The following is a 24,132-nucleotide window of genomic DNA, read 5'->3' as shown; positions in this document are numbered from 1 at the left end:
CGAAACTAACCGCACATGTCTACTACACAGCCACACTGGAGATATGTGAACCGGCTCCAGAGAGAGCCGGTCACAATCTCCTGTCATGTGAATTGGATGCAGAGAAACCCACATCCAATTCGCAATGGTGTGAACCCAGCCTTAAACTGTATTGTAATTGTACTGTCTCCCTTTATATTGTAGAGCGCTGAGCAAACTGTCAGCGCTATATAAATTCTCTATAATAATAATTAAAACTTCCTTTTTGATTGTTTTATACTTGATTTAGATTAGATTTAATCTGTTGGCCAGGGTGGAAAATGATCAATCCTGTTGCACTAATGAGAAGCACTAAGATGTTCTGTTCATGAATTTGATTGTATATCAGTCGATCAGATTATGAGATGGCATGGTGAAAACAGAGATTTTATCCATAACTTATGATTGCATCTTCCAAGTACTAATTGAAATCCACTTCTCCTTGTGTGGATTGAATGGGTTTTCGACTATAGAGTGAATACTCCTATCAAGAGAGATTGATCGGAACAGAAATCGATCATTTAGCAAAGCGTGTATGGTCACCATAGAATCGGAAGAGATCTAAATTTCATGTGCAAAGCTTTAGGAACTCACTCACTCGTGCCATTACAAAGCAGTTCATGTAATGTTACAGCTTATGTCCATTCATACCCCATTAAGAGTAGCTAGACCGATTGCCACAACTAGTTACCCTCCGATATGGATGTGCAAGCCCCTAGCAGAAGCCGACAGGCACAAAGTTTATGGTGTGGTTAATGCTAAGAAGCAGGTGATGGTGCTGAAACTGTAAGATGTAGAACAGTGAAATTAAACAAGGATATAAAGGAAAGGGAATGGAAGAGTGGAGTGTAAGGGAAAAACAGTACTGAAAAGCAGAATAATGAGAAAAAAAAGAGAAGGAGATGTTAGTGAGTGAGGAATGGAGAGAGAAATACTGAGTTAAGGAGGAGGTAGGGAGAGAGGGGGGAGGAGGGATAGAGAGGGAGAGACAGGGGAAAGAAGGAGGAGGGATACAGAGCAGAGTGTGCAGAGCGAAGAGATGGAGGAGAAGATAGACTGAGCCTGGTACAAACACACAGGGAGGGATACCGAGGAAGAGAGCGGGGGCACACGTACAGACAAGGGCACATCTGCCACTGCTGGACATATCGCACAGGGCCTCATTGATATCCATCAACTGATCGCTGGAAACCTACATCGGAAACTGACACTAAAAATCACGTCTTGACACCGGGAAACTGAAGACTGGCATTGGGTAAATAGACACGGACAGCATCAACGCTGGAAGACAGCAGTGGGCATTGGGATCCTGACACTAAGAAGCCAACGCAGGGTTTAGGCATCGCAGATTTCGCCATAATTCTGGCCCCGGGCTGCATCCAAGCTCCGTCATCAGGACCACTGAGATCATGATGTGACACTGACTTTTACCGGGTGGAGATATACTGTATACACTACATCGTGTGGCACATATTAGCTAGTACGAGACTTCTCCAGACGCATACAGCAGAATCGCTCACCCATTTTACAGAAGATACGGTGTCACCTGCAAAAGAAAGAAAGAAAAAAAAAAACAGTGCAAAACGCAGCACCACTAGCCACACATGCAGTGTTACTAGCCGCACACTACTTGTCACACTTACCCTGTCACTTTGGCACATCACATTCTGATATACACTTGCACAGTTTGGAGAACATGACTCAGATTACAGCATTTAGATGGTCAATTCTCACGCTCCAGCCAAACTGATCAGCCTGGATTTAATGTGCCAACACAAAGTACACATTCTTAGCAAACCCATGTACATATCTAGGCACCCAGCCAAGCACGGACTAATTACACAAACTAGGTGAATTCAGTTATTCAGATCTGATCAAAATACTAATTAACACCGAGACTGGATACGTAGAGGCAAAGCAGACATCAGTATTACCAGCACACACCGACACATACTGAATATGGAAGATGTTTGCACACTTAACAAACAAATGGAACATAATGCAAACATTTAAATAGCCACATATGGCTCTGTGTCATAATAATAGACCAAAAGCTAAAGAAAGTGTGCTGAAAAAAAAATTGTTTCGTTTGCAATAACAGGCACAAAAGGCAAAATAAGATGCAATAGATAGAAAGGGAGGCAGGTAGGTAGATAGATGCAGCTTTTAGTGCACAATCTGTACATTAGGAATATTACATGAACCTTATTAAAACCAAGCACTGCTTCGGCACCACAGGCTTAGACAACGTCAGGGACATAATCAATAGCTCCCTAATACATAGGAAGACCATAGATGCTCTCGTTGTCTCCCCATACACCCAAGTCCTGTGTAGAGAGTGCAGATAGTGGCAGATGCATTCTGCAGGAATAAACTTATCTGGGGACATGTGAAGCTTTATCTGGAAAGAAAATTATATCCCGGATCATGGAATATCCCAGGCGGCAGGATACAGCCTCCCACCTTATAAAGTACTGCTAACAGCGACCAGGTAAGAGACCAGAGCCCTAGGGTCAATGTTGTGTGTGTTGAGAATTGGGGCACTGGCTTCTCCTGACACCAAGGCTATGTATGGTCATGAGCTAGGGTCACCCACAGCCTGGCATGCTTAACCACCATAGATTGCAGTATATCTCTATCATCACTTGATTCCCTGTGTGAGATGAATACCTTCTCACATTTGCTCTACACATTCTGTATAATGAGTCTCTCTGTATAATCCTTGCTAACTACAACACATGGAGGAATGATAAGGCTGGTAAGCTTGGTGTTCAAAAAGATGAGGCCATACAGGAATTTAAAAATATAGACATTTAGCTGCCATACTGAACTTTTTTGACTGTGAAGAAGCCAAAAGAAAGGGTCATATGATGAACACATACATTGTATATATTAAATATAATGAATGTAACCAATGCCTGGATGTTCCATCCCTTCCATTTGATACTCTTACTGAATTAATTTAGGTGGGCCCATACAAATTGTGATTATCATGCTACTGCTATGATTTGTGTATGCCTTGATTTGATCTTTTTTTTTCTTAGCATGGTGATTTGATGTATCGGTGGCCATTGAGGTTCAGCCATGGCTGTTCTCATCTGTTCTTGATCAGGCCATGTGTATTCTGGGTGCAGTAGTGCTTTTGAGTTCCTTCCCGGTAGTGCATTTTAACATTTTTGCAGTTGTCTTGACTAAGCACAAATGCCACCGAAATGACTTTCTTATCAGCTACACATCAGAAAACTTGTAGATTTCCAACCAAGGGAAATCATTTATTTCTCTGCTTTACCTTCTTATCTTGTAGTCTTGCTTCTTCTACAGCATGTTTATGCCATGTGCAAGGAATGCAGAATCGTCCCTGGTTTCTATGTTTATCACTAAGCAAGAAAAGCTAATGTGCAATATGACAATTCACTGTCTGTGCTTTCCTGGTGAAAAGACCTGTATCTTTTAATTGGAAATAAAATAGTTGCTTATAACCTGTGAATATTTTATCTTTCCATTTATCCATCCTTCTATCCATCCATCCATCCATCCATTACCCATCCATTCATCTATCTGTCCATCCATCCATTTATCCATCCATTTTCCCACCCATACATCCATTCATCCATCCTCTAAACTGATTATCTATCTATCTATCTATCTATCTATCTATCTATCTATCTATCTATCTATCTATCTATCTATCTACTGATTGGTTATATACCATATTGATCTATCCATCTGTCTATCTTTCAGTTGATCATGTATGTATAATATCTATCTATCTTTCTATCTATCTATCTATCTATCTATCTATCTATCTATCTATCTATCTATCTATCTATCTATCTATTTATCTATGTATGTATCTATCTATCTATGACATATTGCTCTCTCTATTTACCCATCTATATCAGGTTGATCTATCTATCTATCTATCTATCTATCTATCTATCTATCTATCTATCTATCTATCTATCTATCTATCTATCTATCTTTCTATCTCCTCTTCTAGGAAAATTGTCTGACACATGTATTGACCGGATTTTCATTTCCTTTAGTCAGATGTCTGTCTTGCTATAAAGAACTATCCTACGTAGCGTGATAACTCTGGCGATAGTGTTTGCTGTTATTTTTCCTAAACACAGATTTGAATACTGTAGCATGGTTTGAACAAATGGTGAGGACATTTTTCCATTTAGTTTCCTGTATTTTGTGAGTCAGGGTCCCCCTGGCTTAGTTAATTAATGAATGCTTTTAATCCATCTAAAGTCATTCAACCACATAAGAAAAAATCCATGGCAGGGAGAGAGATACACTGCAAAAGAAACTTTTAGATGAATGCCACCGACAAAGAAAACTTTTCCTTTAAAAAAGAAAACTCGGATTGGAAAAAGGTCACAGTGGGGTAATTGTAAAACACTTTTTTTGAGATGTAGCAATTCATCTAATACTCTATGGCTGAGACACATGCGCTGGTTTATTAGAAATGTTGAAAATTACCAGCTCGATCATTAGTTATGAGTTAACAAAGACAGAATGGTTTACTAGTTCATAGAGGGAGGATAAGGCTTGATCAGATTGAGTACATTGTAGGCAGACTATTGTTTGGTGAACCTTGCTTTCAGTGCTGGCTCCTAATTTACGAATGCTGTGACTCAATTGTTCCATAGAATGAATTACCCTGGAGACTAGGAATATCAAGAATGTTTTGAAGTTCAATTCGAAAAGTCTCATCTTCTCATGTGCTATGGAATGACCTATAAAAACCCTTTGTCACATAACATATTTGAACATGAAACACACTGTAAATTTAGGTGATGATGTATTTTCTACAACAATGTATTACAGATTTGACAAGCTAGCAAATAGTTCAATTAAAATATAGCTCATCATTCTAAAATCCAAATTCTTTTCTGGTGCATTTAGTTTTACCTGTACGTGTATTCCTATTTACCTGGTGTTTAGACACCAGTTCTTTTATTTTAGTCTATTGGTGACCTGCCACCGACAGTTGGAATGGATGCTCTGGAGCCTTGCTATTTTCAGTAACCCTTGTGCTCCTCTAACATATCATAGAGCTGTGAGAAAGAGGCTGTAATAGTCCTGGGGTATATGAAACGCTTATACGCTGCCTAGGCCACTTACTCATCACAGGAAATCCTGAGATGGCATACCTTTCAACAGTGAAGAACCTTTACAGGTAACAGCAGTTACAATGAGGAGCATTTTGATATATTATAATATTGCAAAGCTGGAACAGCTATTGCTTGAAAGATATATGTGTTATATAAGAGATAATTCATCTTCACTTTGTATTGGAAGTTACTCAGGCGTACCATGCCCATATAAATAGTCTGGAGAATGTACATCTTTTTATATTGCAATGTATTGCAATACATCTGTTGTGTCCATATTTTGATCTTGAGAAAAACAGCTATAAAATAAAAAATCTTTCTGGCTTTATTTTACTGAATTGTTAAATACTTTACAGTCCATTCTCCAGATTTCCTCCACAAGACTGAAGATGGTTCAGTACTCTCTATAATATAGGATGAGGAGTTGCCCAAAAAAAATGCATTGGTTATTAAATATAATTAACTATTAGTAGTCAACAGCTGTAAAAAATGGTGGCCACGCCAGGGGTCACAATCTGGGGAGGTTTACCTGCACATGTGGGTATGAACCAAAGGTCACAATGCAAAGCTAAAGAAATATTTAGGTTGTCAAGTGTGTAAAGATATGGGCACCATATGACAAGTGAAAATGCCATCTTTTTGGGCAGGCCTTGGTGGTCTGTTTCTAGAAAGAAGCCTAGACCATCTAGGTGCTTAATAGTAGAAAGTGTGCTTACTAACTGGGCTGAGCTGTTTAGGTGGCAATACAGTCCCAATACCCTAGTTTCAGTTGCATCCTTCATTCAGGTGCCGGAGTAGTCACTTTCTTCTTCTGTAACTTTTCATGACAATATTATACTTTGGTGTCAGTGTTATTGCACAAGGCCTGGACTTTTTCCCTATTGGGTGGTTTGTGAAGTAAAGTCTGTCAACACTTTACAACTACTGTCTTCCTAAATCAGTGTAGCTGTAGTATATTTATGCTCCTTCTTTTTTAGTAATTACTATGTCAGAAGACCTGGAGGTAGAATTGGTGTTCTTGCTATGCTTTATAATTTTTGTGGGGAGAGCCTATTTAATAGCAGACTCAAAGTGAACTTGTCATAGTATAATAGCAGGCATCACCAGATGTTAATCATTACAACTGGCTTCTAACAATATGATGTGCCTTGGGAGCCCCCATGTTTGCCAACCTTATAAAAACTGGAGTTTAGGCACAACGCTTCCCCATACACACGTTCCTTGTGGAAATACTTGTGTCTCTCATTAGGTAATTTATTCAGACCCTGGACATTAATTCTTGGTGAGAACCAAAGTAAAGCAATGTCTATGCTCTAGTTTTCAGGAAGTTGATTGGAAAATTCAGGGGCTCCTATGCACTATGGACTATAAGAATGCAGCCTTATGTGCCTCCATTAGCTGAAATCCTTAGACATAAAATATGAACAAAGATAACCGCCTATAGTGTGTACTTATCTCAATTAGGAGCATTAAGTGTAATTTCTGTCTGCTGCTTCGTTCCCCTGCTATCAGCATAAAGCACTTTTGATAAATTTTCCTGACACCCAGAGAAAAAAGGTGATGGGAAGGGACCCCCAGCTGAATGACAGCCTCATCTCTGTTCCTATGCACTGTGTGATAAGGGGTGTGTCCCTTCAATACAATCAGCTTTCAGAGCTCTCCTCACTGAGCTCTACAGAGTGTAATGTCACCGCTCTGCCCCCTTTTTTCTCAAAGCTCAGACAGGCTGTATAAATGATGCACTTTGAATGGATGTAGAAAAGGGGAGACTGCAAATAAACAAGTACAACTTATGTAGGAGGTTTTGATTCATCTCTATGTATCACCTAAGGCCAATCACATTAATGGTTATATGTAAGGGTTTACAACCACTTTCAGTAGTATTTAAACCTTTTAAGGTTTGTGATCTCCTTTACATGACAGTGCTCCAGCCTGTGCAGCCAGACCTGAACACTGTCACATGAGCAAGGCAGTGATATCATCCAGACAGGTAAGCTCTGACATAGGTGCTTACTCGACTGCTTCGGTGGGGAGGTGGCGAGAGAGCATGGATTGATGAGAGTACCTCAATGAGGGAGTGGGCAATCAGGATTGTTACTCTACCCTCAATAGTAACCTGTGCAATAAAATCTGGCACATGCTGTGTAGTGGTTTCATGTAGTTTTAAGGGAATCCTGTACAGTTACATATGTGGGCTGCCTTTGCTGATAATAAAAATTCTATTTACCTGTCACTTACAGTATGTTGATCCAGTGGCTTCATTATTTTCTGAGTAGCTTAACTCTAATGCAAATTCATATTCACTCTGACCCAACTGCACATTTTTTCTGTGACCGTAGTCCAGAGACAGCCAGGCAGATAGCATCTTCAGAAGGAGGTGAGCAATAGCAACTTAAATATTGCTATACGTACTGTAAGTATAGGTTTCCTTTAAATAAAATCAATTTTTTAAACAGCATATACAATATCCATATAGCCTCAATGCAGCAAAAAGAAGGGCCTCTACTATAAAAAAAATTAATCAGAGCTTGACAGCATGACCTCACCTTCGCCAGGCCTCTCTCTCCTTATTTACTAATATGATTATGTAGGGCAAGCACTATAGACTATGAGACTAGAGCTGAATAATATCAACACAACTTGCTTATAATATATAGGACAAACAGAGCTTGGTACCTCCTGGGCTGTTTTTCTTTTTTAGTAATTGATTCCAAAGGTTAAGGGTTTTATATCAAAGCCACACTGAAAAAGAGTGTCATTACTGTGCAATACTGTCACCAATAAATAAATGATCCAATCATAGTTTGCAAGGTCCTTTTATCTGAGATTAAGTTTCTTTGCTGTTTTGTGCAGTTAGCAGTATAGTTGATTAAAAACCATCATGTCAATCAAATGAAAAATGTATTATCATATGTGTTTTGAAACCATTTTAAGAATATGAACTAGGTGCCCATAAACTTCTTGGATCAGTTCCTTTGTCATCATTTGCATTTGGTGCTCCTATAGTATAACCGTGTATTAATTTCAACAAACTCCCCCTGCACACTGAAATTTATGGCATTCAGGACTGCTGAGCTAGCTTTGGAGAGCTACTGTATCTCAGATAGAGTTGATGAATGCCCGTGGAAAACTTCTGGGACAGCATGATGCTGATTTTTTTTTTTTCCTCTAGATTTTAATCACACTGACAGTGATACAAATTTGCAACTGCTTGTCTCTGAAGTGATTATTCTGTATAAGAAATAGAAACATATTCTCTAGCAAAAAATTGCCCTTGGGTCATAAATAAAAAGGTGCTAATAGTATTGCAGAGTCTTTTCTGCCAGGGCGGCCTTTACCTAGCATAATTCTTATCAGTAGAAATGTAGTAACTAACCATCCTTTGATCATAAACAAAGAAGCATGAATTCAAACAGTTCTGTCTAATCTGACACTGCTGGCATTAGGGCAATGTCGGTGGGAAAGTAGGGTGATTGGCTATGAGGTGAGGCACTACACAAACACTTCTCATGCAATAGCTCTTAACAAGCAATGATACTGGGCAAAGCCTACTTTTTTCTAGGAAAACTGAGGAGTAATGCAAATGCCAGGGATATTGTGAGAAAACACACAAGCTCTTGTCTCTTTCATTGATGGGGTGTTAGTGAGCATGCACAATAGGGATGCCCAATCCCCACACTAGTCACCACTATTCAGTATCTGATAGATATGTACACTGCACTGCACAGCAAGCAGCATTAGAAAAACAACATTTTGCTAGAAAAGAAAAGGGAAAGGGACATACCAATAAACAGACCGACCTGAAAGAATAAGGCTACAGTAGGGAGAAACAGTCCCAGGAAATAGTTAGAATTAGGAGGTCCATGTAGATGCAGGAGGCCCTACCTAATTGGAGGTTGATGGTAATGTAGCAGGGAGAAGCTGCAAGGGTAGGAGCTGTGGGGGCTCCTGGGAGTTTGTCCCAGAAGGTTTAGCAGAGAAGAAATTTCCTTCCCTCATTCATTGTAATGGCAGCTTGGTAGGTTAGGGGATTGGGGGTGTTTGTGGAAAAGTGAGATGGTTATAAAACAAGGAGCCCATCTAGTGGTATGGTGCTTCCCTTTTTTCCCAAGCGCATTGGTCCTTTGAGAAGTCAGAAATAGTCATTTTTGGAGATGTTCTTGAGCTAGTTGGGTAGGATATCCAGTAGGATAGGATAGGATAGGATAGATAGCTAGATAGATAGATAGATAGATAGATAGATAGATAGATAGATAGATAGATAGATAGATAGATAGATAGAAAGACTTGCATTATCCTAAACTCTGTAATGGTCCATAATATGTAACTGGGGTCAGACAGCGAACACACCTTTTAGGAGGAAAGGCATTATTCTGCATGTCTTCGTGCCAGCCAAGCAGCTAGAGAAGATGAGTAAGAAGGGTAGTGGTGCGCTGTACACAAGGAGGATATATCTATTGATAAAAGCAGTATATAAAATTTGCAATGGGGGGATATCCAGTAAACAATACAGGTCTGGGTATGTCTATGTGACTAGTTTAAACAGCAACACTCATTTCTACTAATAGTCCACAACATAAATACATAAAATAGTGAAAATTCATATAAAATCCAACGTGTTGCGATCCTGTAGTCACATAAAAGTGCAAATATTCCAATGTGAAGATGCTAGAGAAGATGTTACTCACAGATCAAACACTTTTTCAGTTTCCAGGTCTATATGACAATGGGAGGGATCCCAAAGCCCTTCAGGCCTACTGTACATCTAGTATTTAAAGTCCCCTAAGTCCAGAAGGCCCTTGCGTACCTGTACAGTCTACATAAATAGACCACTACTAAAAAAAAGTAACTGAAGGGATGAAGTAGTTAAGTTTAAAGTCTAGGTGCGTCAAAGTTAGCACAAGGTACATAACTTACAGTCACTCAATGTCCATGCCCCCTACCCCACTCCTGCTGCTGTAATCTTCCAGTGCAGCGGGGGATAATAGAACTAAGGGGCTGTCAAAAGCTCTTGTCAAGAGTGCCTGACTATGCTTGACTTTTCCACCTACCTCCCCCATTCATAAAAGCTGGTACTATGAGGGAAACAGGATCTATGAATGGAAGACAGGTGAATGATTGATAGGACCATCCCTTATCACTCCTTTCCCCATCCTGTCTAACTATTTCCTACTCTAACCATCTTTAGACGACCTCCGAAAACCCATATCTTCCGAAAGGCCTATCCCACCTCTATTTATTGAACTATAATTTTACTTTCTCGGCTCATCCCTCACATTTTTTTTTTTTATCATTTGACCCTTTATTTTGGATTGTAAGCTCTAACAAGCAGTGCCCTCTCATTCCTCTTGTACTACATTGCATTGTAGCTGTACTGTCTCTCCATTTTGTAAAGCATGTGCTATATAAACCGATCACCTATACCATTTTGACCACTGACAGGTGGAATAATAAAATGGATTATCTCATCAAAATGGGATCTGAAAGTGGGTGGGAGATGTCATGCAGCAACTGAACATATTTTCCATGAAGTTAATCCATTGAAAGCAGAAGGAATTGGGCAAGCATAGGGATTTGAGCAACTTTGACAAGGGTCAAATTGTAATGGCTAGATGACTGTGTCAGATCATCACCAAAATTGCAGCTCTTGTGGGATGTTGCCAGTCTGCAGTGGTCAGGATCTGTCAAAATTGGTCCAAGGAAGGAAAACCGGTGAACCAGCGACAGGGTCGTGGGCAGCCAAGGCTAATTGACGCACATGGGGAGGAAAGGCTGTTCCATGTAGTCTGATCCAATAAGAGAGTTACTGTAGCTCAAACTGCTGAAAAAAATAGGCTGGTTCCAATAGAAAGGTGTCCAAATTGCCTACAATGTGCACATGTGTATCAAAACTTGACCACAGAGCAATGGAAGAAGGTGGCCTGTCCTGATGAAATCAAAAATGGCTTAAGGAACACAACAATGAGTTGGTAACAGTTCTATAAAAAGGGCTACATTATGTAGCTTGTTAGTGTGTGAGAAGGAGTCAATGACTAATGCTGCGTACACATGACTTTCTGGAAGAAAAGGTCAGACGGAATCATGCCATCGGATATTCCGATCGTGAGTAGGATATTCCGATCTTTTTTCTTAAAAAAATTCAGACGGACCTAGAAATAGAACATGCTTTAAATATTTCAGATGGAATCAATTTCTATAGGGAAAGCCATTCGTCTGCATGCTGGTCCGATGGAGCAAATACGACGCAAGGGCAGTTATTGGCTACTGGCTATTGAACTTCCTTTTCTAGTCCCATCGTACGTCATCATGGTGGGTTGGAACTCTGTTGGGAAAATTGTCGGACCTTTGCTGCCGGAAAGTACGGTCATGTGTACACGGCATTAGTAGCACCACTGGCCTGGTTGGAGACTGGGCTGAGGCTGTCATACACCTTCTTACAAGGTTTTGCAGTGATGTGCGACTTCCAGGACTTTTCCCTTTTCCATTACAGGTAAAGTATGAGACAGAGATTCAGTTCAGAGTTTTGGTTGAACCAATGTTGGAGTGCAGCTTAAAAAAAAAACTAACGAGAAACTAACGAGAGATTATTCACAAATTCAAATGAGTTCTCCAATATTACCTAGAACTGCCACTGATCAATATTTGATAATGGTGGTAATAAAATAGAACAATGCTTTCACTGCAGCAGTATGACATCTTTTAACCACTTCTCATCGGCCATATTCATATAGTATATGCAACCTCTCGGCAGGTGGACTTTAGTGCAGAGAGACTGCACATATGTGTCCAAAATGTAAAAATCTCTGTGCTGAGACCGCCCGCCCCCTGCATGCTCCTAGCACAGTTATCGACTGGAAAGCTCTCGATGCATGCTTCTGATCGGGAGCTTTTCGATCATGTGACTGCTGTGACAGCCATTCACAGCAGTCAGATGGCCCAAATGCCCACCAGCATTTAGACGCTCCTAAAGAGCTGGGAGGTTGCGGTGGGAAGGGATTAAAGCGGGAGTCCGCCGGGACTCCGCGTTTTTTTTTTTTTTTTTTTAAAAGCCAGCAGCTACAAATACTGCAGCTGCTGACTTTTAAAATAGTGACACTTACCTGTCCAGCGCGCCCGCGATGTCGGCACCCAAAGCCGATTTCCAGATCGTCTCTCGGGTCCTGCCGCCCTCATCTTGGGTATGGGAATCAGGAAATGGAGCCTTTCGGCTTCATTTCCCGGTTCCCTACTGCGCATGCGCGAGTCGCGCTGCGCAATAAGGACGGTCCCCGCTGCCTCTGGGATCTGTGTGTTTCCCAGCAGGCAGCGGGGCACTTGCGGAAAGGGGCGGGCACTTGCGGAAAGGGGCGTAATCTACGCCCCTTTCCACAGAGAGCTATCCTGGAAGTGGGTGCAGATACCTGTACTGTACAGGTATCTGCACCCCCCTCCCCCCTGAAAGGTGCCAATTGTGGCGCCGGAGGGGGCGAGGGTTCCGATGAGCGGAAGGTCCACTTTAGGGTGGACCTCCGCTTTAAAAAATATATAGAATCCTCATGACTTATTGAATGTCTTTCAAGTGATCAGCTTACACCATAAGCTCCTTGAGGGTAGGGACCGATGTGAATGTACAATGCATATGTAAAGAGATGCGTACATTGACGGAGCTATATAAGTACCTGAAATAAATAAATAAATAAGCATCAAATCATATTTGATTAACTTTGAATGTCTAAAATTTCAGAGCCCAATAGCTGAAAAATTCTCTAAGCAGCTTTTTTAACCATACACATTTCATGATGTTTTGATTGATTGCAAAAACACCCTAATTTATTGTCATTGATAGTTTATAAGCAGATGTAAACTCTAACTTTATGACTTTTAATTTGCTAAAACACTGTGCTTCATAAACATTTGTCATATTTTTTTTTTTTCCATAAAATGCTGATTTTGCCTTATTTCATACTATTTTACTCCTCAGAGCTTCTGATCTCAACCATCTTTTGTCAGTCACTTCTCACCTACATGCTTTCACTCAAGCAATGGCTGCACATCATTGCCCTGAACAAGATACCTGATAGTGAATATAGTAGACCATACCTACATAATGTGAGTTGGCTTGGCTACTTGTAGTCTTCATAAAGGGTATGTGTGACAGTGGACCTTTATAGCAAGATCACCAGGTATCAGTTTAATAAAATCTGTACATTGAAAACAACTTTTAAAATTGCATTAATATGATAAAAGTTATATGAGCTTTTAGTGATTGGGTTTAGATCAGCTTTAAAGGGTAAGGTGAAGTTTACACAAAAGAAAAAAAAAACCTCCAGCTCACCCTTCTCTCTCTTCTCCAGTCCCTAATATAATCTCAGCTTCATCCACCTTCTTTCCCCATAAGCAGGTGCTCACTGACCTCTTCGACAGTAGGCTCTTTAGGTGTTTAAACCCTTTTGTTTCCCAAAACCTTGCCCTGCACTGCCTGGACAGTAACTCTATCGATTTGAATGGGTCCCTGCTCCAACAGAAATGTTAATCGCCTATTCAAGTATATGGGAATATACTGCCCAGGCAATGCCATCGGGAAGAGATTAGTAAGCACTTGGATGGGAGTTAAGCCAGTCATAGATGGAAATTCTGCCAGTTCATGCGGAACCAGCCAAATTTCAATCTGTCTATGGGCAGACTGGTTGTATTGAACTTGATCCAATGATCGGCTTCAATACAACCGGCCTGTCTGGGTTTTTTTGCCTAATCACTGCGTGCGGCTTTAGCCGGGTAGCCAGGATCATTGTATTCTGCCGGTATTCCCCGTCGGCAGAACACAGTAGCACTGTGGGAGGGTTTGCCCATCAACAGAGCCAATGAATCAATCAGTTTTATTTTCCTCAACCCGTGATTGAATAATATATTGCCTGCCTTAAGGCTTAGATTGGTTAAGGGCCTATGAAGGAAGGGAAGGAGGTTAGTAAAACTGAGCTTGTCCTTTACTTTTACAAATTTTGTCATTATCAAACACTTTAACTGTTTGTTAAAGCGGGACTGTACTGGGGAAAAAATATTAAAAGCCAGCAGCTATAAATACTACAGCTGCTGACTTTTAATAAATGGACATTCACCTGTCCCGGGGTCCAGCGATGCCGGCAGCCGAGGCCGATCGATCGCTCGGCTCTCGGCTGCTGCCGCCACCATTCTAGGTGAGGGAATCAGGAAGTGAAGCGAATCGGCTTCACTTCCCGGTTCCCTACTGCGCATACGCAAGTCACGCAGCGCAATAGGAATTGTCCGTGCTGTCTCTGGGACCCGTGTGTGTACCAGCAGACAGCGCGGCAGGACAGGAAGAGGCATAGACTCCCACGGGAGTCTATGCCCGGAAGTGGGTGTAAATACCTGTCTTTGACAGGTATCTCCACCCCCCTACCCCCTGAAAGGTGCCATTTTTGACACCGGAGGGGGGGAGGGTTCCGATCAGCGGAAGTTCCACTTTAGGGTGGAACCCCGCTTTAAATAAACAGTTTTCCACAGTCATTAGGTCCGTCTATTTTCTGTCTTCACATTTCAGACGTTAAAGTGGTAATACTAATTCTTAGAGGTGGTGGCTGCATTTGTTTTATTTTTTAGGTGATCCGGTCAATATGTCTGTTCTTTTCCAACAGAACAAGCTGTCCTGCACATGTAGCAAGTAGAGGGCATTTACAATGGTCAGCTTATTTATTTATGTAAAGCCTTTATCCCATAAGAAAAGCAGTAACTGATGAAAAAGTGGGAGCTAGAGTTTGGCTTTAATTTGTTAGTGTATCTACATTTGCTAGTGCATCTAATATTCCCCCTCCCCAGATTAACAATGCTTCTGTCCAATAGTGTCTCTGTTGCTCCCCCATCCAGAGTGTAGGTACCCTAAAACATTAAGTATGCTACTGGCCAGATCACCAGGTGAAAGCAGAGGGAAAAAAGTATATAAAAGACAAATAATGCAACTAGATGCATCCTCACAGCTAAGGATTAGTAAGCTGCAATATGTAAAATTTTTGGTTTTGGGTTTAACCACTTCCATACCTTACATGTAAAAATCAGCATTTTTTTTTTATAGAAGATTACTCAGAACTAGGGATGAGCTGAACACCCCCCAGTTCAGTTCACACCAGAACCTGCGAACGGACCGAAAATTCACGTGAACGTTAGAACCATGTTAAAGTATATAGGTCTCGAAAGTTCGAAAACAAAATTGCTAATTTTAAAGGCTAATATGCAAGTTATTGTCCTAAAAAGGGTTTAGGTCCTGCCCTAGGGGACATGTATCAATGCAAAAAAAGGTTTTAAAAACGTCATTTTTTTCGGGAGCACTGATTTTAATGATGCTTAAAGTGATAAAAAAGTGAAATATTCCTTTAAATATCATACCTGGGGGGTGTCTATGGTATGCCTGTAAATTGGCACACGTTTCCCATGCTTTGAACAGTCCATGCACAAAATTACATTTTTAAAGGAATAAAAGTAATTTAACCACTTAAGGACCGCCGCATGTAAATATACGTCGGCACAATGGCACTGACAGGCACAAGCACGTTGCCTTCCAGCGGGTGGGGGTCCGATCGGACCCCCTCCAGATGGCTGCAGCAGTCCGTTTCGCTTCAGGAGTGATCCGGGATGAGGGGATGGCCGTTGGTTTCTGGCCATCCCCTCTCGATCGCTCCTGGCGAATGAGAAGCTTCCCCCGCCTGTGTAGTGTAAACACAGGCAGGGAGGAAGTGATGTCTTTTTGACCGGACTGCGAGGAGAGCAGAGATAATAAGTGCACCAACACTACACTGACACGTAGGTACACTTAGGCACACAAATCACCCCCCGATCAACCCCCCCCAATTGCCCCCGATCCCCCCAGTCACAGTGTGACTGATTGCAGTGATCATTTATTTACTGATCACTGCATTTAGTGTCAGTTGTGACAGTAAAAACTGTCAGGGCAGATAGTGTTAGGTCCAGGGTACCCCCCTTACCCCCCTAATAAAGATTTAACCCCCTGATTGCCCCTAGAGTTAACCTTTTCACCCCCTTTTGCCAGTGTCACTAAGCGATCATTTTTCTGATCGCTGCGTTAGTGTCACTGGTGCCGCTAGGTAGCTAGTTATTTTTTTAGGTTCACCACCAGGTTTTTATTGCATTAGGTACCCCCATTACCAATAAAGGTTTTAACCCCCTGATTGCCCCTAGAGTTAACCCTTTCACCAGTGATCACCGTATAAGTGTCACTGGTGATGCTGGATAGCCAGTTAGTTATTTAGTTATTTAGGTTCCGCGTCAGGTTTTTATATAGCATCCGTGACCCCCATATACTACCTAATAATGGTTTTAACCCCCTGATTGCCCCCAGGTAACCCTTTCACCCCCTTTTGCCAGTGTCACTAAGCAATCGTTTTTCTGATCGCTGCATTAGTGTCCCTGGAGCCGCTAGGTAGCTAGTTATTTTTTATGTTCAACGCCAGGTTTTTATAGCGTTAGGTACCCCCATATACTACCTAATAAAGATTTTAACCCCCTGATTGCCCCTAGAGTTAACCCTTTCACCAGTGATCACCGTATAAGTGTCACTGGTGACGCTGGTTAGCCAGTTTGTTATTTAGGTTCCCCGTCAGGTTTTTATATAGCGTCAGGAACCCCCATATACTACCTAATAAAGATTTTAACCCCTTGATTGCCCCTAGTCAACCCTTTCACCAGTGATCACTGTATAAGTGTTACAGGTGACTCTGGTTAGTTAGTATTACCCAATAAAGGTTTAACCCCTTGATCACCCGGAGGGTGATATCAATTAGGTTTTAGGGTCAGGGTCTGCGTCGTCCCAGGTAGTGCTAGGTTAGTGCCAGTACCGCTAACACCCACGCGCAAAGCATACACCTCCCGTAGGGGTATAGTATCTGAACAGATCAATATCTGATCTGATCAGATCTATACTAGCATCCCCAGCAGTTTAGGGTTCCAAAAAAAAGCATTGTTAGCGGGATCAGCCCAGATACCTGCTAGCACCTGCGTCTTGCCCCTCCGCCCAGCCCACCCAAGTGAAGTATCGATCGATCACTGTCACTTAGAAAACACAAAACACATAACTGCAGCATTCGAAGAGTCAGGCCTGATCCCTGCGATCGCTAACAGTTTTTTTTGGTAGCGTTTTATATTTAAATCCTGAAGGCGGTGCTTGGTTTACGGGGTCCCGTACGCGGCTAGGCTCCCAAAAAGTCCCCCACATGTGGTATCTCCGTACTCGGGAGAAGCAGCAGAATTTATTTTGGGGTGTAATTTCACTTATGCCCATAGCATGTGTGAGCAACATATCATTTAGTGACAACTTTGTGCAAAAAAAAAAAAAAAAATTTAATATTCCCGCAACTTATGGCAAAATATAAAATATTTCATGGACTCAACATGCCTCTCAGTAAATAGCTTGGGGTGTCTACTTTACAAAATGGGGTCATTTGGGGGGGGGGGGGGTTGTGCTATTTTGGCATTTTATGGCCTTCGAAACTGTGATAGGTAGTGAGGAGTGAAATCAAAAATTTGCACCCTTAGAAATCCTGAAGGCAGTGATTAGTTTTCGGGAGCCATTCCACATATAACTTTGGCATGTGTGAGCAATATATCATTTAGTGACAACTTTTTGTAAACTTTTTTTTTTTTGTGTGTCATTATTCAATCACTTGGGACAAAAAAAAATATTTAATTGGCTCAACATGCCCCTCAGCAATTTCCTTCGGGGTGTCTACTGTCCTAAATGGGGTCATTTGGGGGGGGTTTGAGCTATTTTTGCATTTTATGGCCTTCGAAACTGTGATAGGAAGTGAGGAGTGAAATCAAAAATTTGCACCCTTAGAAATCCTGAAGGCAGTGATTAGTTTTCGGGAGCCATTCCACATATAACTTTGGCATGTGTGAGCAATATATCATTTAGTGACAACTTTTTGTAAACTTTTTTTTTTTTTGTGTGTCATTATTCAATCACTTGGGATTGGTTTTCGGGGTGCCGTACGTGGCTAGACTCCCAAAAAGTCCCACATATGTGGTATCCCCGAGAAGCAGCAGAATATATATCCACATATAACTATGGCATATGTCATTATTCAATCACTTGGGACAAAAAAAAAAAAAATTCAATGGCCTCAGCAATTTCCTTGGGGTGTCTACTTTCCAAAATGGGGTCATTTGGGGGGGGGGTTGTACTGCCCTGCCATTTTAGCACCTCAAGAAATGAGATAGGCAGTCATAAATTAAAAGCTGTGTAAATTCCAGAAAATGTACTCTAATTTGTAGACGCTATAACTTTTGCGCAAACCAATAAATATACGCTTATTGACATTTTTTTTACTAAAGACATGTGGATGAATACATTTTGGCCTAAATGTATGACTAAAATTTAGTTTATTCGATTTTTCTTATAACAAAAAGTATAAAATATCTTTTTTTGCAAATTTTTCAGTCTTTTTCCTTTAATATAGTAAAAAATAAAAATCGCAGAGGCAATCAAATACCATCAAAAGAAAGCTCTATTTTTGGGAAGAAAAGGATGCAAATTTCATTTGGGTACAACATTGCATGACCGCGCAATTACCAGTTAAAGCAGTGCAGTGCGAAATTGTAAAAAGACCTCTGGTCATTAGGCTGACAATTGGTCCGGGGCTTAAGTGGTTAAAACTGCTTGTGGCTTTAATGTAATGTCTGGTCCCAGCAATATGTATGAAAATCAGTGAGACAAATGGCATGGGTACCCCCCCCCCCCAGTCCATTACCAGGCTCTTTGGGTCTTGTATGGATATTAAGGGGAACCCCGCACCCAAATTAAAAAATGGAAAGGCTCTCTGAACAGCAGTATACAGGCAGTGCAAACAAGACAGGGACTGTAGATTTGTTGTTAAGTAGACTCTGTTTGTAATTTTGAACTGGTACATTTTTTAAAGTGTAGCTCCAGCCAAAAAATCTATTTTTAAGCTTTTTGGAAAACATAGGGAAGGGTTATCACCCCTGTAACATTTGTTTTGCTGTCTGTGCACCTTTTCAGAAGATGTCATCTGACTTTCTGTCCCAATGACAAATGTTTTTAGGAAATTTGGGGTTTTTAGGGAAACAAGGATTGGTGATAAAGCGTCAATGGTGAGGAGACACGTTTTTCCCATATCAACACTTACATGAGAGAATTTCCCTTCCTAGGGGTAGATTTCATCTCACTTCCTGTTGTCTCCTTCCGTTTGCAAGTAGGAGTCGTTTGTAAGTTGGATGTTTGAAAGTAGGGGCCTGCCCTATATGCTCTGCAGAAATTTGGGCCTAAGGTGTTGGTGTTGCCACAACATTGTAAGCCCTCACAGTTACTTTTGGTGGACACTGGAATGCCCTGCTGAGAACTATTATATCAAGGATTGTAATTACACGCCATTGTTGAACAGTGGTAGAAAAATTGGGCCTTTGGTGGTGGTGGTGCTGGTGCTACAATACTGTAAGTCCTCACAGTTACTCTTGGTGGGTGCTGGAATGGGCCCTGATGTGAAATATTATACCAAGAATTGTAATTACATGCTCCTGTTGAACAGGGGCAGAAAAATTAGGCCTTAGGCACTGGTGCCACAACACTACAACACCTCACAGAAACTCTAGTTGGAGCACAGGAATGAGCCCTGCTGCAAAGTATTGCATCAAAAATTCTAATTACATGCCCCTGTTAAACAGGGGCTGAAAAATTGGGCCTTAGTAACTGGTGGCGGTGCCCAGAACCAAAAATGTTCTTATAAGCTATCAGCATGACCATTAAGGAGGAAGAGGATAGTCACTCAGCATAACAGGATAGTCACTCAGCATCAGCATAGGCAGTTTTGAAGGGATCTGACATTTCCAAAAAAAATATGCGGTTACATCAGCATCAGGTGCTTGGTAGCTGGTGGTGATCCAAGACTAATTCATTTTTATGAAGGTCAGTCGATCAACCGAGTCGGTGGACAGGCGCACCCTGTGATCGGTTACAAAGCTTTCAGCATCACTGAATGTGCATTCCGAAAGAACGCTGGATGCAGGACAGGCCAGTAGCTCAATTGCATACTGTGCAAGCTCTGCCCAGTAATCCATCCTCAAGACCCAGTAACCCAGAGGATTTTCGGTGGGAAAGGTGTCCAAGTCTGATCTTGCCTCTAGGTATCCCTGCACCATGTAAAACAGGCGCTAGTGATGGTTGCTGGAACCGATCATACCTTGGGGCAAAAAATTGTCAGAACGCATCGGTCAGATGGCCACCTTCTCCTTCTTTGACTGACCAAAGCCTCAGCAACACGTTGTCCAGGAACAGGAATTTTTAACCTCCCAGTCTCTGGGAACATGTTGCACAGAACTTTCTGCAAGGCCTCCCAAAGATGTTTCATCTTCTGCTCCCTCTGTGACGGCAAGATAAGGTCTGCAACCTTACCCTTGTAATGTGGATCAAGGAGGGTTGTCAGCCAGTAATGACCCCCCTCCTTGATCCGACAAATACGAGGATCCTTCCGCAGGCTTTGCAGGATCAGGGAGGCCATGCAGCGTAGGTTAGCTGAGGAATTCAGTCTGGAGTCCTCTGGGTCACTAAGGATGACATGATCCACAGCCACTTCCTCCCAGCCACGTACAAGTCCATGTGTTTCTTGGGACTGTAAAAGATCCCTTAAAGACTACTGCTGATGCCAGGCTCCACCTCCATGCTGACACAATCCTCCTCCTCCTCCTCCTCATCCTATTTCTGTGTGATCGACGGGCCGGCAGGAACATTGTCTGGATATATGGGGCCTTGAGAGGTAAGGAAGTCCTCCTCTTCTTACCTCTGTTCTGCCTCAAGTGCCGTGTCCATTATTCCATTATTCCAACCTGTGCTCCAACAGGTGGAAAAGAGGGACAGTGTCACTGATGCATGCACTGTCACTGCTCACCATCGTCGTGGCCTCCTCAAATGGTGACAGGACAGTGCATGCATCACTGATCATGGCCCACTGGTGTGGGGAAAAAAACAAGCTCCCCTGACCCTGTCCTGGTGCCATAGTCACACAGGTACTCATTGATGGCCCTTTGCTGTGTGCGCAGCGGCTGCAGCATGGCCAACGTTGAGTTCCACCTGGTGGGCATGTCACATATAAGGCGGTTCTTGGGCAGGTTCAATTCCTTTTGGAGGTCAGCCAGCTGAGCACTGGATTATATGAGTGGCAGAAATGCACACAGACTTTCCTGGCCTGCCTCAGGACATCCTGTAAGCCCGGTACCTGCCCAAGTACCGCTGCACTACCAAGTTAATGACGTGAGCCAAACAGGGCACATGGGCCAGCTGTCCCTGTCGGAGGGCGGAGAGGAGGATGGTGCCATTGTCACAAACCACCATTCCTGGCTTAATCTGGCATGGCCTCAACCCCTTCTCAGCCTGCCCCTGCAGAGCTGACAGAATCTCTGCCCCAGTGTGGCTCTTGTCCCCCAAGCACACCATCGCAAGCACCGCAAGGCATCTTTTTGCTTTGTACTTGTGTAGGCACTTGAACGCCTACGGAGCACTGCTGGTTCTGCGGACAAATTATAGGAAGAGGCCATGGAGGGAGAGGAAGAGGAGCGGGTGGAGGAGAGAGGTGTGTCAGAATCACCAGTAGTAGCATTTTGGAGGCATGGTGGCGGAACAACCTCCAACACTACTGCACCTTGTCCTGCATTCTTCCCAGCTGCCAGCAGAGTCACCCAATGCGCCATGAAAGATAGGTAACGTCCCTTTCCATGCCTGCTGGACCATGAGTCAGTGGTAATATGCACCTTACTGCTGACCGTTCTGTGAAGCGAGGCCAAGACATTGCCTTCCACATGCCGGTAGAGAGCCGGAATCACCTTCCATGCAAAAAAGTGGCATTTGGGAACCTTCCACTGAGGTACCGCACATTCCACAAACTCACGGAAGGGGGCAGAGTCTACCACCTAAAAGGCGGCAGTTGAAGTGCTAGCAATTTAGCCAAGCTAGCATTCAACCGCTAGCCATTTGGATGGCTGGGATTGAACTTCTTTCAGTGGTGCAGCAGCTGGGTCAGGGAATTTTGCCTGGTACAATCGGACATTGGTGTACAAATAGCAGATTGCCCACAAGTACTTGGCTGTAACACACTTAATTCTACACCTTCATTCCTCTCAGTGCAGGTTTCAGAGAGGACTGAAGGTATAGTGGGGTTGGAGATCCCAGCTGATGAGGAGCAAGGAAATGTCCACTTTGTTCTTTGGTGTGGGTCTTTTAGGTACGCTTGCCAACGAACTGCATGGCAGATCGACATATGTCTGGTCAAGCATGTGGTGCCCAAGTGACTGATGTTTTGGCCACGCAAGATACACTTGAGACATATGTTGCAAATAGTAGCGGTGCAATCTGATGCACTTGTCTCAAAAAAGGCCCGTACTAAAGAACATTTGGAATAACGTGCCCTGCACATGCAGAGCTCTGCGGTGTGATGTAGTCCGTGTGCTGCCCTTAAGCTGGCTCCTGGAGGGCATCCTGCTCATTGGAGATGTGCCTCCTCATCCTCCTCCTCTTTCCTATCAGCCACCCATGTGGAGTCAGTGACCTCATCATCTCCTCCCTCCTCATCACTGGAGCAAAGCTGGCAGTATGCTACAGCTGGGGGAATATGACTGCCAGATTGCTGTCCTTCTTGGGCACCCCTCTCTCTGGGCTCACGTTACTGCCTTCTTCTATCTGGGTAGCATCATCAGAGCCTTCAAAATGCTGGACATGTTGGAGCATGTACCCAACACTGTGATCAAACAGTTCGGGGGACTCCTCAGGAGGACATGGTGGGGTTAGGGAAGGAGTGACTGATGCCATTGAGCCGAGGGAAGAGGCTGTGTTGGCAGCTTCTTTGCCAGACAAAGTACCCTGAGCCTGGGTGAGAGAGGATGAGGAGGATGAGGACGGCTTGGTCATCCACTCTACCAAGTCTTTGGCATATCGCGGCTCAACACAGCCAGCTGCCAAAAAAAAGGACAAGCATGTCCCATGGCCATGTGCTGATGAGGATGCACTGTGTCCACGATCAGCACTGTTGCCTCTAGACACAGAGCCTGCTTGCCCTCTTTTATTGGCTTGTCACTGTCTGCCTCTCCTTGTTGGCCTTCCAGACATACTAATGGCCTGCAGGGAGATGTAGTGGCACAAAGCTGGGACATATATACTGATTATACTGCAGCTACCAGAATCAACTGCCTGCCTGTAGTATTATTAGTATGAGAACACCAGCAAATGTCTTCAGCTAGCTTTATGTGCACACTGTGCAGAGGACACAGTACACCAACTGTAATTACTGCAGCTGCCTGCCTGTGGTATAGGATCAGAAAAACACCAGCAATTGGGGTAGCTTTATGTGCACACTGTGCAGAGTACACAGTACACCAACAGTAATTACTGCGGCTGCCTGCCTGTTGTATAGGATCAGAAGAACATCAGCAATTGGGGTAGCTTTAAGTGCATACTGTGCAGAGTACACAGTACACCAACTGTAATTATTGCAGCTGCCTGTGCTCTCTCTGTGGCCTGCCAGGTTGCGTGCTCGGATAAGGGTCTGGTATAGATTTTAGGGGGACCCCTACGCCATTTTTTTTAATTTTGCGCAGGGTTCTCCTTAATATCTATACCAGACCTGGCATGAATTTTGGGGGACCCCAAAGCAATTTTTTTTAAATTCTGGATCAGGGTTCCCCTTAATATTCATAGAGGCCAACAATTCATTACAGCCACAAGCAGTTTTAAATGACCTTTTTCCTTTAGAAATGTCATTTTGCTGTGGTAATGTTCTAAACATGGGAAAGGTGCACCAATTTACAGGCATACTATAGGCACCCCCCCCCCCCCAGGCACAATATTTAAGCACTTGAGACCCGCACTACGTCTATTGACGTCATGGGGTTTCGCTGGTTATATCTAAATGATGCCTGAGTCCACACAGACATCATTCAGATATTGCTGTTTTCAGCCGGCGATTCCCTATACCATAAGAACGAT

General features: G+C 42.8%; 1 protein-coding gene across 7 annotated transcripts in view; it reads left to right on the top strand.

Moving 5' to 3' along the window:
• Positions 1 to 1,027: 1,027 nt before the first annotated feature.
• The window catches only part of ADGRB2 (adhesion G protein-coupled receptor B2), a 706,559-nt gene continuing 683,454 nt past the window's right edge, over positions 1,028 to 24,132 (top strand). For all 7 annotated transcript variants that reach the window (XM_077481962.1, XM_077481967.1, XM_077481965.1 and 4 more), the window contains exon 1: positions 1,028 to 2,509. The gene's annotated coding sequence lies outside the window, so the exon portion shown is untranslated. The remainder of the gene's footprint in view (positions 2,510 to 24,132) is intronic.

Source organism: Lithobates pipiens, unplaced genomic scaffold (genome assembly GCF_037356315.1).
Source record: "Lithobates pipiens isolate NorthernLeopardFrog02 unplaced genomic scaffold, aLitPip1_a1.2 Scaffold_16, whole genome shotgun sequence".
NCBI classification, from domain to species: domain Eukaryota; kingdom Metazoa; phylum Chordata; class Amphibia; order Anura; family Ranidae; genus Lithobates; species Lithobates pipiens.
Note: the sequence above shows the minus strand (reverse complement) of the source record. Positions and strands in the feature narration are given on the sequence as shown.